Genomic DNA, 14,123 nt, shown 5'->3' on the forward strand with positions numbered 1-14,123 from the left:
GTATGATCCTTTTTATATATTGTCAGATTCAGTTGGCTCATATTTTGTTGAGGATTTTTACATCTACATTCATCAAAGATATTGGCCTGTGATTTTCTTTTTTTGTAGTGTTTTTGTCTGGTTTTGGTATCAGGGTAATGGTGGCCTTGTAGAATGAATTTGGGAGTGTTCCCTCTTCTTCAATTTTTTTGGAATAGTTTAAGAAATGAGTGTTAACTCTTCTCTAAATGTTTGATAGAATTCACTTGTGAAGCCATCTGGTCCTGGCCTTTTTTTTCTTGAGAGTTCTTTTATTACTGGTTTAACTTCATTACTAGTAATTGGTCTGTTCATATATTCTGTTTCTTCTGGGTTCAATCTTGGGAGATGACACAGTTCTAGGAATTTGTCCCTTTCTTCTACATTGTCCATTTTATTGTCATATAATTGTTCATAGGAATCTCTTATGATTCTTGATATTTCTGTGGTACCAGTTGTAAATTCTCCTATTTCATATCTGAGTTTATCTATTTGGGCTCTCTCCCTTTTTTTCTTGATGAGCCTGGCTAAAGTTTATCAATTTTACCTTTTCAAAGAACCAGATCTTCGCTTCATTGATCTTTTCCATTTTTCAGTCTCTATTTCATTTATATATTCTTTGATCTTTTTCATTTATTTCCTTCTACAAACTTTGGATTGTGTTTGTTCTCTTTTTCTAGTTCCTTTAGATGTAAGGTTAAGTTGCTTATATGAGATTTTTCTTGTTCCCTGGGGTAGCCTTGTATCACTATAAACCTCCCCTCAGAACTTCTTTTGCTGAATCCCATAGATTTTGGATCATTATGTTTTCATTTTCATTTTTCTCCAGGTATTTTTTAATTTTCTCTTTTATTTCTTCAGTGATCCACTCATCGTTTAGTAGCCAAATGTTTAGCTTCCACTTGTTTCTGTATTTCAGTTTTTTCTTTTAATTGGTTTCTAGTCTCATACATTGTGGTCAGAAAAGATATTTGATATAATTTCAATTTTCTTAAATTTAGTGAGACTTCTTTTGCAGCCTAGTAAGGGATCTAGTCCAGAGAACTTTACATGTACACTTGAAAATAATTTATATTCTGCTGGTATTGAATGGAGTTTTCTATACATAACAATTAAGTCCATTTCATCTGATGTGTTAAGGACAGTGTTTCCTTATTGATTTTCTATCTGAATGATCTGTCCATTGATGTAACTGGGTTGTTAGTCTCCCTATTATTGTGTTACTATAAATTTCTGCCTTTATTTCTGTTAATATTTCCTTTATGTATTTATTTGCTCCTATGCTGGGTGTGTGTATATTTCAATTGTTATATCTTCTTGGATTGATCCCTATATAATTGTGTAATGTCCTTCTTTGTCTCTTGATACAGTCTTTGTTGTAAACTCTATTTTGTCTGATATAAGTATTGCTACCCTGGCTTTCTTTTAATTACCATTTGCATTGAATATCCTTTTCCCTCCTCTCACTTTCACTCTGTGTGTGTCTTTAGATCTAAAATGAGTTTCTTATAAGCAGAATATATATGGACCTTGTTTTTGTATCCTTTCAGCTACTCTACGTATTCTGACTGTAACACTTAGTCCATTTACATATAAAGTGATTGTTGATAGGTATGTACTTAGAACTATTTTGTTAATTGTTTTAGAGTTGTTTTTTGTAGTTATTTTTATTCCTTCTATTTTTTGCTAGTTTCCTTTGTGATCTGAAGTATCCTTAGTGCTATATTTGGATTCCTTTCTCTTTTTTGTATATTCATCTATTTTAGATTTTTGGTTTGAGGATACCATGAGGTTTAAATGTAGAGTTTCTGATCTCTTAAGCTCAAATGCATTTTAACAACCCTGCATCCCCACTTCAAGTTTGCTGTTTTTGAAATCATATTTTACATCTTTTTGTTTTGTGTAGCCCTTACCTGCTTATTGCAGATTATAGATGATTTTTTCTACTTTTGTCTCTTAATCTTCCTACTAGCTTTATACATTGTTGATTTACTAGCTTTACTATATATTTGCCTTTACCAAAGATATTTTTTTTCTTTTGTGATTTTCATATCTCTAGTTGTGGTCTTTTCTTTTCTGCTTACAAAAGTCCCTTCAACATTTCATGTAAAATTAGTTTGGTGATGCTTAACTCTTTAGTTTTTGCTTGTCTGTAACCCTTTTGATCTCTCCATCAAATCTGAATGAGAGCCTGGCAAGGTGAAATATCCTTTGTTGTAGGTTTCCCCTTCTCATTACTTTAAACATATTGTACCACTTCCTTCTGGCCTGCAGAGTTTCTGCTAAAAAATCAGCTGATAGCCTTACGGGAGTTCCCTTGTATATAACTTGTTGCTTTTCCCTTGCTGCTTTTAATATTTCCTCTTATCTTTATTTTTCCATTTTAATAAAATGTGTCTTAGTGTGGCCCTCTTTGAATTGATCTTGTTTGGGACTCTTTGTGAATCCTGGACTTAGATGTTTCTTTCCTTTCCCAGGTTAGGAAAGTTTTCAGCTATTATGTCTTCAAATATGTTCTCTGCCCCTTTCTCTCTCTTTTTTCCTTCTGAGACCTCTATGATGCAAATATTACTACACTTAATGTTGTTTAGATATTTACTAAACTATCCTCATTTCTTTTTATTCTTTTTCCTTTCTTCTTGACAGCTTCAGTAATTTTTACTACTCTGTCTTCCAGCTTGCTGATCCATTCCTGTGTACCACTTAATAGACTACTGATTCCTTCTAGTGTATTTTTTAAACATTTTTATTGATTTATAATCATTTCACAATGTTGTATCAAATTCCAGTATACAGCACAATTTTTCAGTTATACATTAACATATATATATTCATTGTCACATTTTTTTCTCCGTGAGCTACCATTAGATCTTGTATATATTTCCCTGTGCTATACAGTATAATCTTGTTTACCTATTCTACAGTTTTGAAGTCCCAGTCTATCCCTTCCCACCCTCTGCCCCCTTGGCAACCACCAGTTTGTATTCTATGTCTATGAGTCTGTTTCTGTTTTGTATTTATGCTTTGTTTGTGTTGTTTGTTTGTTTGTTTGTTTGATTCCACATATGAGCGATCTCATATGGTATTTTTCTTTCTCTTTCTGGCTTACTTCACTTAGAATGACATTCTCCAGGAGCATCCATGTTGCTGCAAATGGCGTTATGTTGTCGGTTTTTATGGCTGAGTAGTATTCCATTGTATAAATATATCACCATTTCTTTATCCAGTCATCTGTTGATGGACATTTAGGCTGTCTCCATATCTTGGCTATTGTAAATAGTGCTGCTATGAACATTGGGGTGCAGGTGTCATCCTGAAGAAGGGTTCCTTCTGGATATATGCTCAGGAGCAGGATTCCTGGGTCATACAGTTAAGTCTATTCCTAGTCTTTTGAGGAATCTCCACACTGTTTTCCACAGTGGCTGCACCAAACTGCATTCCCACCAGCAGTGTAGGAGGGTTCCCCTTTCTCCACAGCCTCTCCAGCATTTATCGTTTGTGGATTTTTGAATGATGAACATTCTGACTGTTGTTAGGTGATACTTCATTGTAGTTTTGATTTGCATTTCTCTGATAATTAATGATGTTGAGCATTTTTTCATGTGCCTATTGATCATTTGTATGTCTTCATTGGAGAATTGCTTGTTTAGGTCTTCTGCCCACTTTTGGATTGGGTTGTTTGGTTTTTTCTTAGTAAGTCGTATGATCTACTTATATATTCTGGAGATCAAACCTTTGTCGGTTTCATTTTCAAAAATTTTCTCCCATTCCGTAGGTTGTCTTTTTGTTTTACTTATGGTTTCCTTTGCTGTACAGAAGCTTCTAAGTTTCATTAGGTCCCATTTGTTTATTCTTGCTTTTACTTCTATTCCTTGGGTAGAGTTCTCTAGGAGAACATTTTTGAGATGTATGTGAGGCAATGTTTTGCCTATATTTTCTTCTAGGAGGTTTATTGTGTCTTCTCTTATGTTTAAGTCTTTGGTCCATTTTGAGTTTATTTTTGTGTATGGTGTAAGGGAGTGTTCTAGCTTCATTGCTTTACATGCTGCTGTCCAGTTTTCCCAACACCATTTTCTGAAGAGACTGTCTTTATTCCATTGTATATTCTTGCCTCCTTTGTCGAAGATTAGTTGACCAAAAGTTTGTGGGTTCATTTCTCAGCTCTCTATTCTGTTCCATTGGTCTATATGTCTGTTTTTGTACCAATACCATGCTGTCTTGATGACTGTAGCTGTATAGTATTGTCTGAAGTCTGGGAGAGTTATTCCTCCAGCTTGTTTCTTTCTCTTCAGTAATGCTTTGGAAATTCTAGGTCTTTGATGGTTCCATATAAGTTTTATTATGATTTGTTCTAGTTCTGTGAAATATGTCCTTGGTAATTTGATAGGGATTGCATTAAACCTGTAGATTGCCTTGGGCAGTATTACCATTTTAATAATATTGATTCTTCCAATCCAGGAGCATGGGATATCTTTCCATTTTTTAAAGTCTTCTTTAATTTCCTTCATCAATGGTTTATAGTTTTCTGTGTATAATTCTTTCACCTCCTTGGTTAGATTTATTCCTAGATATTTTATTACTTTGGGTGCTATTTTAAAGGGGATTGTTTCTTTACTTTTTCTGTTGATTCATCGTTAGTGTAAAGAAACTGCAAATGATTTTTGAATGTTAATCTTGTAACCTGCTACCTTGCTGAATTCTTTGATCAGCTCTAGTAGTTTTTGTGTGGACCTTTTAGAGTTTTCTATATATAGTAACATGTCATCGGCATATGGTGACACTTTTACCTCTTCTTTTCCAATTTGGATCCCTTTTTATTTCTCTCTCTTGCCTGATTGCTGTGGCTAGGACTTCCAAGACTATGTTGAATAGGAGTGGTGATAGTGGGCATCCTTGTCTTGTCCCAGATTTTAGTGGGAAGCTTTTGAGTTTTTCACTGTTGAGTACTATGCTGGCTGTAGGTTTGCCATATATAGCTTTTATTATGTTGAGATATGTTTCCTCTATACCCACTTTGGTGAGAGTTTTTATCATAAATGGGTGTTGAATTTTATCAAATGCTTCTTCTGCATTTATTGAGATGATCATATGGTTTTTCTCCTTTCTCTTGTTGATGCGATGTATTACATTGATTGATTTGCATATGTTGAACCAGCCTTGTGCCCCTGGGATGAACCCCACTTGGTCATGATGTATAATCTTTTTTATGTGTTGTTGGATTCTATTTGCTTATATTTTGGTGAGGATTTTGGCATCTATGTTCATCAGTCATATTGGCCTATAATTCTCTTTTTTGGTAGTGTCTTTGCCTGGTTTTGGTATCAGGGTGATGGTGGCTTCATAGAACAAGTTTGGGAGTATTCCCTCCTTTTCAATTGAGAAGGACTGGTATGAGTTCTTCTTTGTATGTTTGGTAGAATTCCGTAGTGAAGCCATCCGTTCCTGGACTTTTATTTGTAGGGAAGTTTTTTTTATTGCTATTACGATTTCATTTCTAGTGATCTGTTTGTTCAAGTGGTCAGTTTCTTCTTGATTCAGTCTTGGTGGACAGTGTTTCCAGAAACTTGTCCATCTCCTCTAGGTTATCCAGTTTGATTCCATATAGTTTTTCATAACATTCTCTTATGATATTCTGTACTTCTATTTTACTTGTTGTAATTTCTCCATTATCCTTTCTTATTTTGCTAATTTGTGCTCTCTCTTTTTTCTTCTTTGTGAGTTTGGCCAAAGGTTTGTCAATTTTATTTACTTTTTCAAAAAAACAGCTTTTGGTTTGATTGATTTTTTCTATCTTTTTTAATCTCTATTTTGTTTATTTCCTCCCTAATCTTTATAATTTCCTTCCTTCTGCTGCCTTTTGGGGTTTTTTGTTCTTCTTTTTCTAGTTCTTTCAGCTGGTGGGTTAAATTGCTTATTTGAGATTGTTCTTTTTTGAGGAAGGCCTGTATCGCTATAAACTTCCCTCTTAGCACTGCCTTTGCTGTGTCCCATAAATTTTGTGTGGTTGTGCTTTCATTTTCATTTGTCTCAAGGTATTTTTTAATTTCAGCTTTGATTTCCTCATTGACCCATTGTTTTTTTAATAGCATATTGTTTAATCTCCATGCTTTCCTTTTGTTCTCCTTTGTTTCTCTGTTGTTGATTTCTAGTTTCATGGCATTGTGGTCAGTAAAGATGCTTGAGATAATTTCTATCTTCTTAAAATTGTTGAGGTTTCTTTTGTGCCCAAGTACATGATCAATCCTGGAAAATGTTCCATGTGCACTTGAAAAGAATGTATATCCTTTTTTGGGGGGTGTAATTCTCTGAAAATATCCACCAAATCTAATTTTTCTATTGTATTATTTAATTTCTCTGTTGCCTTATTTATTTTCTGTCTGGAAGATGTGTCTAGTGATGTTAATGTGGTGTTAAAATCTCCAACTATGATTGTATTCCCATCAATATCCCCCTTTATCTCTGTTAGTAATTGTTTTATGTACTTAGGTGCTCCTATATTGGGTGCATATATATTAACGAGTGTAATATCCTCATCTTGTATCACTCCTTTAATCGTTATAAAATGTCCTTCTTTATCTTTCTTTATGGCCTTTGTTTTAAAGTCTATTTTGTCTGAAATCAGTACTACAACACCTGCTTTTTTGGTTTTTCCATTTGCATGGAATATCCTTTTCCATCCTTTCACTCTCAACCTATATGTGTCTTTCTCCCTAAAGTGGGTCTCTTGTATGCAGCATATTGAAGGTTCTTGCTTTATTATCCAGTCTGCCACTCTGTGTCTTTTGACTGGAGCATTTAGTCCATTAACATTTACAGTAATTAATGATAGATGTCTGTTTATTGCCATTTTGAACTTACCTTTGCAGTTGACTTGTTATTTCCTCTTTGTTCCTTTCTTCTTCCTTTTGTGGTTTGGTAATTTTCCTTTGTATTATCACGGATTTTATTTAGTTTTTGTGACTCCCTTGTAAGTTTTTGGCTTGTGGTTACCCTTTTTTGTTAAGTCTATTAGCCCATTACTATAACTGTTTTTATTAAGCTGATAGTAACATGATCTCAAACTCATACTACTGAGAACAAAAAATTTTAAAAAGAAAGAAAAAATATATTCTGTATGTTCCTGCCTCCCTCTCCCAATGATTTAGATGTCTTCTTTTACAATTTCATGTTTATTTGTAGTTCATGAGTTATCACCTTTCCAGTTGTGAGTTTCTCATTTCTGTAGCATCCTGCTGCTTTTCTATTTAGATTAGACCTTTCAATATTTCTTTTAGCATGGGTTTAGTGTTTCTAAACTCTTGTAGTTTTTTCTTGTCTGTGAAATTCTTTGTTTCCTTCTATCCTGAAGGATAGCCTTGCTGGATAAAGTATCCTAGGCTGCATCTTTTTTTCATTCAGGACTTTGAATATATCTTGCCACTCCCTTCTGGCCTGTACTGTTTGTGTAGAGAAAAAATATGGAACACTTCACGAATTTGCGTGTCATCCTCGTGCAGGGGCCATGCTAATCTCTGTATCATTCCAATTTTAGTATATGCGCTGCTGAAGCAAGCACTTCTAGTGTTTTTTTTATTTCAGTTACTGTATTCTTCTTCATGTTTATTTGGTTCTTCTCTATGTTCTGTAACTCTTTGCTAAATACATCTAACTTCTCATTCTGTTCATCCAATCCTTTCCTGAGTTCCTAGAACTTCTTTGTGATTACTACTTTGAACACTTTTTTGGGTAGGTTGCTTACCTCCACTTCACTTAGTTATTTTTCCTGGATTTTATCTTGTTCCTTCATTTCGAATATGTTCCTCTATCACCTCATTTTGCCTAATTTGCTGTTTTTGTTTCTGTGGCTTGATAGGTTGGTTATATTTCATGACCTTGGAGAAGTGGCCTTTTGTAGGAGACTACCTATGTGTCCCAACAGTGCACTCTGCTCTGGTGCTCTAGTCACCAGAGCTGTATTGTCTTAGGGATATCCTCTCTATGGGCTACATAGGTCCTACTGTTGTGGTGGGCTGACTACTGTGGGCAGTCTGGTAGGCTGGTTGGCCCCTTGTCTGGTTGGTTTCCAGGCCTCACCTTGTGTGGGGGATGTCAGCTCCAAGTGGATGGGGCCAAGTCATGAGGTGGTTGGCTATTGAGCCCTCAGTGAGTGCCAGGGCTAGTGCTGGCCCACTGGTTGTCTGAGCTGGATTCTGTGGTGGTTGGTTGTGGGGTAAGTGGTCCTTGCTAACTTGCTGGTGGGCAGGGTTGATTCCTGACATAACTGGCTGCAGCATCTGGGGTATCCCACAGCTGGTGTCAGTGTGCTGATGAGTGAGACTGGATCCCACAATGACTGTCTGTGTGGGTCCAAGTTGTCTTAGTGCTGGTGTTGGTCTGCTGGTAGGCAGGACTAAGGCCCAAGGAGTTCTGGGGCTAGTGCCAGTTCACTGTTGGGTAGATCCAGGGGGTCATGGAGTTGGTGTGTTGACCTTCTTTTGGGCGGGCCCAGGGCCCAGGGTGTTCTTAGGCTGGTGTGTGCCCACTTGTGGATAAAGCTTGTCCTGGAGCTAGTGCTGGCCACTGATTTGCAGAGCCAGTTCTGGGGTCTCTGGATGCAGGGCCCTGGTGTTCTTGGAGTTGGTGCCAGTCCACTGGTGGGTGGAGCCAGGTCCCTAGGACTGGCTGTGAGGACCCTTGGGAGTCCTGTGGTTAGGTCCAGTGCACTGGTGTGTGGGGCCAGGTCCTGGGTCCTCTGATTTAAGGGCTGGGTCACAGAGTGGCTGTTGGCTCAGGAGGGACGTCTTAATGTTTTTGGGTGGGGCTGTGTCCATGCCCAGCTAGCTACTTGGTCTGAAGCATCTCAGTACTGGTGCTAAGTGGCTGGCAGTTGGGGCTGGGTCCCTATGCTACTAAGCTAGAGGGAGGATTCCAAAATGGCCCTTGCCAGCACCTGTGTCTGTGCGATAGAACGAGCTCCCCAGAATGGGTGCTGCCAGTGTCTATGTCCCAAACATGAGCTCCAGTTGCCCCTCTCTGGGAGACTTTCAGATCATCGGGTGAGTCTGACCCAGGTTCCTTTCCAATTTTTGTGCACCCTTTAAGAGTAGAGTCTCTTTTTGTCACATTCCTATGGCTCTCCTGAAATTAATCTCTCTTGGCCTTCAAAGCCAAACTTTCTGGGGTCTTATTTTCCCAGTGCAGGCCTCCCAGTCTTAGGAGCCCAATCTTGGACCCCTCATTCCTTGGGGAGAAAGTCTACATTATCCTCCCATTTGTGGGTCGCTCATACAGGGGTATGGGTCCTGACTATACTGCATCTCCACTGCCCAACCCAACTCATTGTGGTTTCTTCTTTATACCTTTGATTGTAAAACTTTCATGCTAGCCTTCTGGTCTTTCTCATTAAGACCAGATGTGTAAATAGTTGTAATTTTGGTGTGTCTGTTTGAGGAGGTGAGCTCAGGTTCTTCCTTCTCTGCCAATTTGACCACTCCTGGCTGTTGATGACATTGTATTATATATAGAAAACCATAAGGACTCTACCAAAAAAACTGTTAGCATTAATTTAAAAATTCAGTAAAGTTGTAGGATTCAAAATCAACATACAAAAGTCTGTTGCATTTCTAGACACTAATAGGAAATTATCAGAATGTCAAATTAAGAAAACAATCCCATTTATAATCGCATCAAAAAGAATAAAATACCTAGGGATAAATATAACCAAAGGAGTGAAAACCTGTACAATAAGACATTGATGAAAGAAACTGAAGACACAAATAAATGGAAAAATATTTCATGCTCATGGATTGGAGAATATTGCTAAAATGGACATTGTACACAAAGCAATCTATTGATTCAGTGCAATCCCTATCAAAATTCCAAGGACATTTTTCACAGAAAGAGAACAAATGTTCCAAAAATTTATATGATACTATAAAAGCCCCTGAATACTAAAGCAGTCTTGAGAAAGTAGAACTAAACTGGAGGCATCATGCTTCTTGATTTCAAACTATTTCAAAGCCATAGTAATCAACACAGTATAGTATTGGTATAAAAACAGACACATAGGTAAATGGAATAGAATAGAGAGCTCAGAAAGAAACCTATGCATATATGGTCAGTTTATTGAAGGCAAAGGGGTTAAAAACATACACTGGGAAAAGGACAGTGTCTTCAATTAATGGTGCTGGGTAAACTGTACAACCACATGCAAAAGAATGAAATCATACCACTATCTTACACCATACACAAAAATTAACTCAAAATATATTAAATATTTGAATGTAAGACCTAATACCATAAAACTACTAGAAGAAAACATGGGCAATAAACTAATTGACATCGGTCTTGGTAATGATTTTTTTTTTTAATTTGGCCCCAAAAGCAAAGGGAACAAAAGCAAAAATAAATAAGTGGGACTACATTAAATGAAAAGCTTCTGCACAGAAAAAAAAGACTATTAAGAAAATGAAAAGACAACCTACTACTTGGGAGAAAATATTTGCAAATCATATCTCTGATAAGGGGTTAATATTTAGAATAAAGAATTCATATAATTCAATAGCAAAAAAACACTAAATGATCCAATTAAAAAATGGGTAGAGTATCTGAATACATTTTTTTCCCATGAAGACATACAGATGGCTAACAAGTGAATGAAAAGGTGCTTCACAGCACTAATCATCAGGGAAATGTAAATCAAAGCCAATGAGATATCACCTCATACCTGTCAGAAAGGTTATTATTAAAAGAAAGAATTAACAAGTGTTGGCAAGTATGTGGAGAAAAGGGAACCTTTGTGTACTGTTGGTAAGAATGTAAATTGGTGCAACCACTGTGAGAAACAGTATGATGATTCCTCAAAAAATTAAAAACTGAACTACCATATGATCCAGAAATTTCACTTATGGGTATGTATCCAAAGAAAACGAAGACACTTTAACTCAGAAAGATATATATACCTCCATGTTTGCTACAACATTGTTTGTAATAGGCAAGCTATGGAAACAGTGTAAGTTTCCACTGACAGATGAATAGATAAAGAAGATGTGGTATACATAAACAATGAAATATTATTTGGCCATAAAGAAGAATTAAATCTTGCCTTTTTGGCAACATGGATGGACCTTGAGGATGTTATGCTAAGTGAAATAAGTCAGAAAAGGCAAATACTGTATTATCTCACTTATATGTGGAATCTATAAAACCACAATCAAGCTCCTAGATATAGACAATAGATTGTTGGTTGTCAGATGTGGGGAGTGTGGTGGACAAAATGGGCGAATGGAGTCAAAAGGTAGAAACTTCCAGCTATAAAATGTCCTGGGAATGTAATGTACAGTGTGGTAACTATAGTTAATAATGCGATATTGCATATTTGAAAGTTGCCAAGAGAGTAGGTAGTATAAAAATACCTAATCACTATTTTGCGCACATGAAATTAATATAACATAATTTTGCATGTGTGCAACATAGTGATTAGATATTTTTATACATTATGAGATGATCACTGTTATAAGAGCAGTTACCATCTATTAATCATAAAAAACTGTTACAATATTATTGACTATATTCCCTATGTGTACATTACATTCCTGTGATTTTACAGCTAGAAGTTTGTACCTCTTAAGTTCCTTCCCCTATTTCACTCATTCCCCTCAACCTCTTCCACTCTGTCAACCACCAGTTTGTATGAGTCTGTTTCTGTTTTGTTTTGTTTGTTCGTTTGTTTTGTCTTTCAGATTCCACATGTAAGTGAAATAATACAGGATTTGTTTTTGTCTGTCTGACTTATTTCACCCAACATAATACCCTCTAAGTCCATTCACATTGTCACGAATGGCAAGATCTCATTCCTTTTTAATGGCTGAGTGATATTCCATTGTGTGTGTGTGTGTGTGTGTGTGTGTGTGTGTGTGTTTGTGTGTGTGTGTGTATTACATCTTCTTTATCCATTCATCTATGGATAGACACAGAATCCATCCATACCTTGGCTATTGTAAATACATGTATCTTTTCAAATTAGTGTTTTCATTTTCTTTGGATAAATATCAAGAAGTGGAATTGCTGGATTATATGGTAGTTCTGTTTTTAGTTTTTTGAGGAACTCTCATAATGTTTTCCATAGTGGGTGCACCAATTTACATTCCCACCAACAGTGCACAAGTGGTCCCTTTTCTCCACGTCCTTGCCAACACTTCCTGTTTCTTGTCTTTTTGACAGCAGTCATCTGACAAGTGTGAAGTGATATCTCATTGTGGTTTTTATTTGTATTTCCCTGGTGATTAATGATGTTGTGCACCTTTCCCTGTGCCTGTTGGCCATCTGTATGTCTTTATTGCAAAATGTCTATTCAGGTCCTCTGCCCATTTTTTAACCAAGTTTTTTTAAAATATTGAGTTGTATGAGTTATTTATATATTTTCCATATCAACCCTTTATTGGATATATCATTTGCAAATATCTTCACCCATTCAGTAGGTTGTCTTTTTTTTTGGTTGGTGTTTTCCTTCACTTTTCAAAAGCCTTTGTTTTATGTAGTCCCTTTTATTTATTTTTGTTTTTGTTGCCCTTGCCTGAGGAGACATACACAAAAAATATGTCAAAGAGCTTACTATTTATGTTTTCTTCTAGTTTTATGGTTTTGGGTCTTACATTTAAGTCTCTAATTCATTTTTAGTTTATTTTTGTATATATGCAAGAAAGTGGTCCAGTTTTGTTCTTTTGCATGTAGATGTCCAGTCTTATTGAAGAGACTGTCTTATTCCCATCATATATTCTTGTGTCCTTTGTCATAGATTAATTGAACATATGAGTGTGAATTTATTTCTGGACTCTCTTGATCTGTTCCATTAATCTCTGTGTCTTGTTTTTGTGCCAGTACCATACTGTTTTGAATTCTGTAGCTTTGTGGTATAGTTTCAAGTATATGAGTGAGACACCTCTAGTTTTGTTCTTCTTTCTCAAGCTTGCTTTGGCTGTTAGGAGTCTTTTGTGTTTTCATTTTAAAAATTCTATTTTTTTTTCTAGTTCTGTGGAAAACGCCATTGGTATTTTGAGAGGGATTGCATTGAATCTGTTGATTGCTTTGGGTAGTATGAACATTTTAACAATATTGACTTTTTCAATCCATGACCATGGTATATTTTCCCATTTTTGAATGTGTCATCTTCAATTTCTTTAATCAATGTCTTACTGTTTTGAGACTACAGGTCTTTTACTTCCTTGGTTAAGTTTATTCCTAGGTATTTTATTATTTTTAATGTAATTATAAATGAGATTGTTTTCTTCATTTCTCTTTCTGGCAGTTGACCATTAGTGTATAGAAATATAATAGGTTTCTGTATATTAATTTTGTATCTATAAATTTCTGAATTCATTCATTAGCTCCAGTAGATTTGGGGTGGAGTCTTTGATGTTTTCTATATATAGTATTCTGTCATCTGAAAATAGTGATTGTTTTACTTCTTCCTTTCTGATTTTTATGCTTTTTATTTCTTTTTTGTGCCTCATTGCTGTGGTTAGGACTTACAATACTATGTTGAATAAGCATAGCAAGAGTGGTCATCTTTGTCTCATTCTAATCTTAAAAAAAGCTTTCAGCTTTTCACCATTGAGTATGATGTAGCTATGGGTCTGTCATATATGGCTTTTTATTATGTTGAGGTATGTTCCCACAATACCCACTTTGTTGAGAGGTTTTTCTTTTTAATCATAAACTGATACTGAATTTTGTCAAGTGCTTTTTCCTGCATCTATTGAGATGATCATGTGATTTTTATCTTTCCTTTTGTTAATTTGGTGTATCACACTGATTGGTTTATGGATGTTATACTATTCTTGCATCCCTAGCATGAATCCCACTTGATCATAGTGTATGATTCTTTTAATGTATTGTTGAATTTTGTTTCTTAATATTTTGTTGAGGATTTTTACATCTATATTTATCAAAGATACTGGCCTGTAATTTTCTTTTTTGTAGCATTTTTGTCTGGTTTTGGTATCAGGGTAATGATGGCCTTTTAGAATAAGTTTGGAAGTATTCCATTGCCTTAATTTGGGGAGAATAATTTGAAAATTATAGGCATTAACTATTCTTTAAATATTAGGTAGAATTCACTTGTGAGG

General features: G+C 35.7%; 1 protein-coding gene and 1 non-coding gene across 2 annotated transcripts in view; one reads left to right on the forward strand and one right to left on the reverse strand.

Moving 5' to 3' along the window:
* Window positions 1-14,123, forward strand: part of DGKK (diacylglycerol kinase kappa) — a 145,026-nt gene that overhangs the window by 86,013 nt on the left and 44,890 nt on the right. The window lies entirely within an intron of this gene.
* Window positions 7,470-7,573, reverse strand: LOC116151142 (U6 spliceosomal RNA). Its single transcript, XR_004134918.1, has one exon. It is a non-coding gene; the product is annotated as a U6 spliceosomal RNA (small nuclear RNA).

The sequence above is a fragment of the Camelus dromedarius genome, chromosome X (genome assembly GCF_036321535.1).
Source record: "Camelus dromedarius isolate mCamDro1 chromosome X, mCamDro1.pat, whole genome shotgun sequence".
Classification (NCBI taxonomy): Eukaryota; Metazoa; Chordata; class Mammalia; order Artiodactyla; family Camelidae; genus Camelus; species Camelus dromedarius.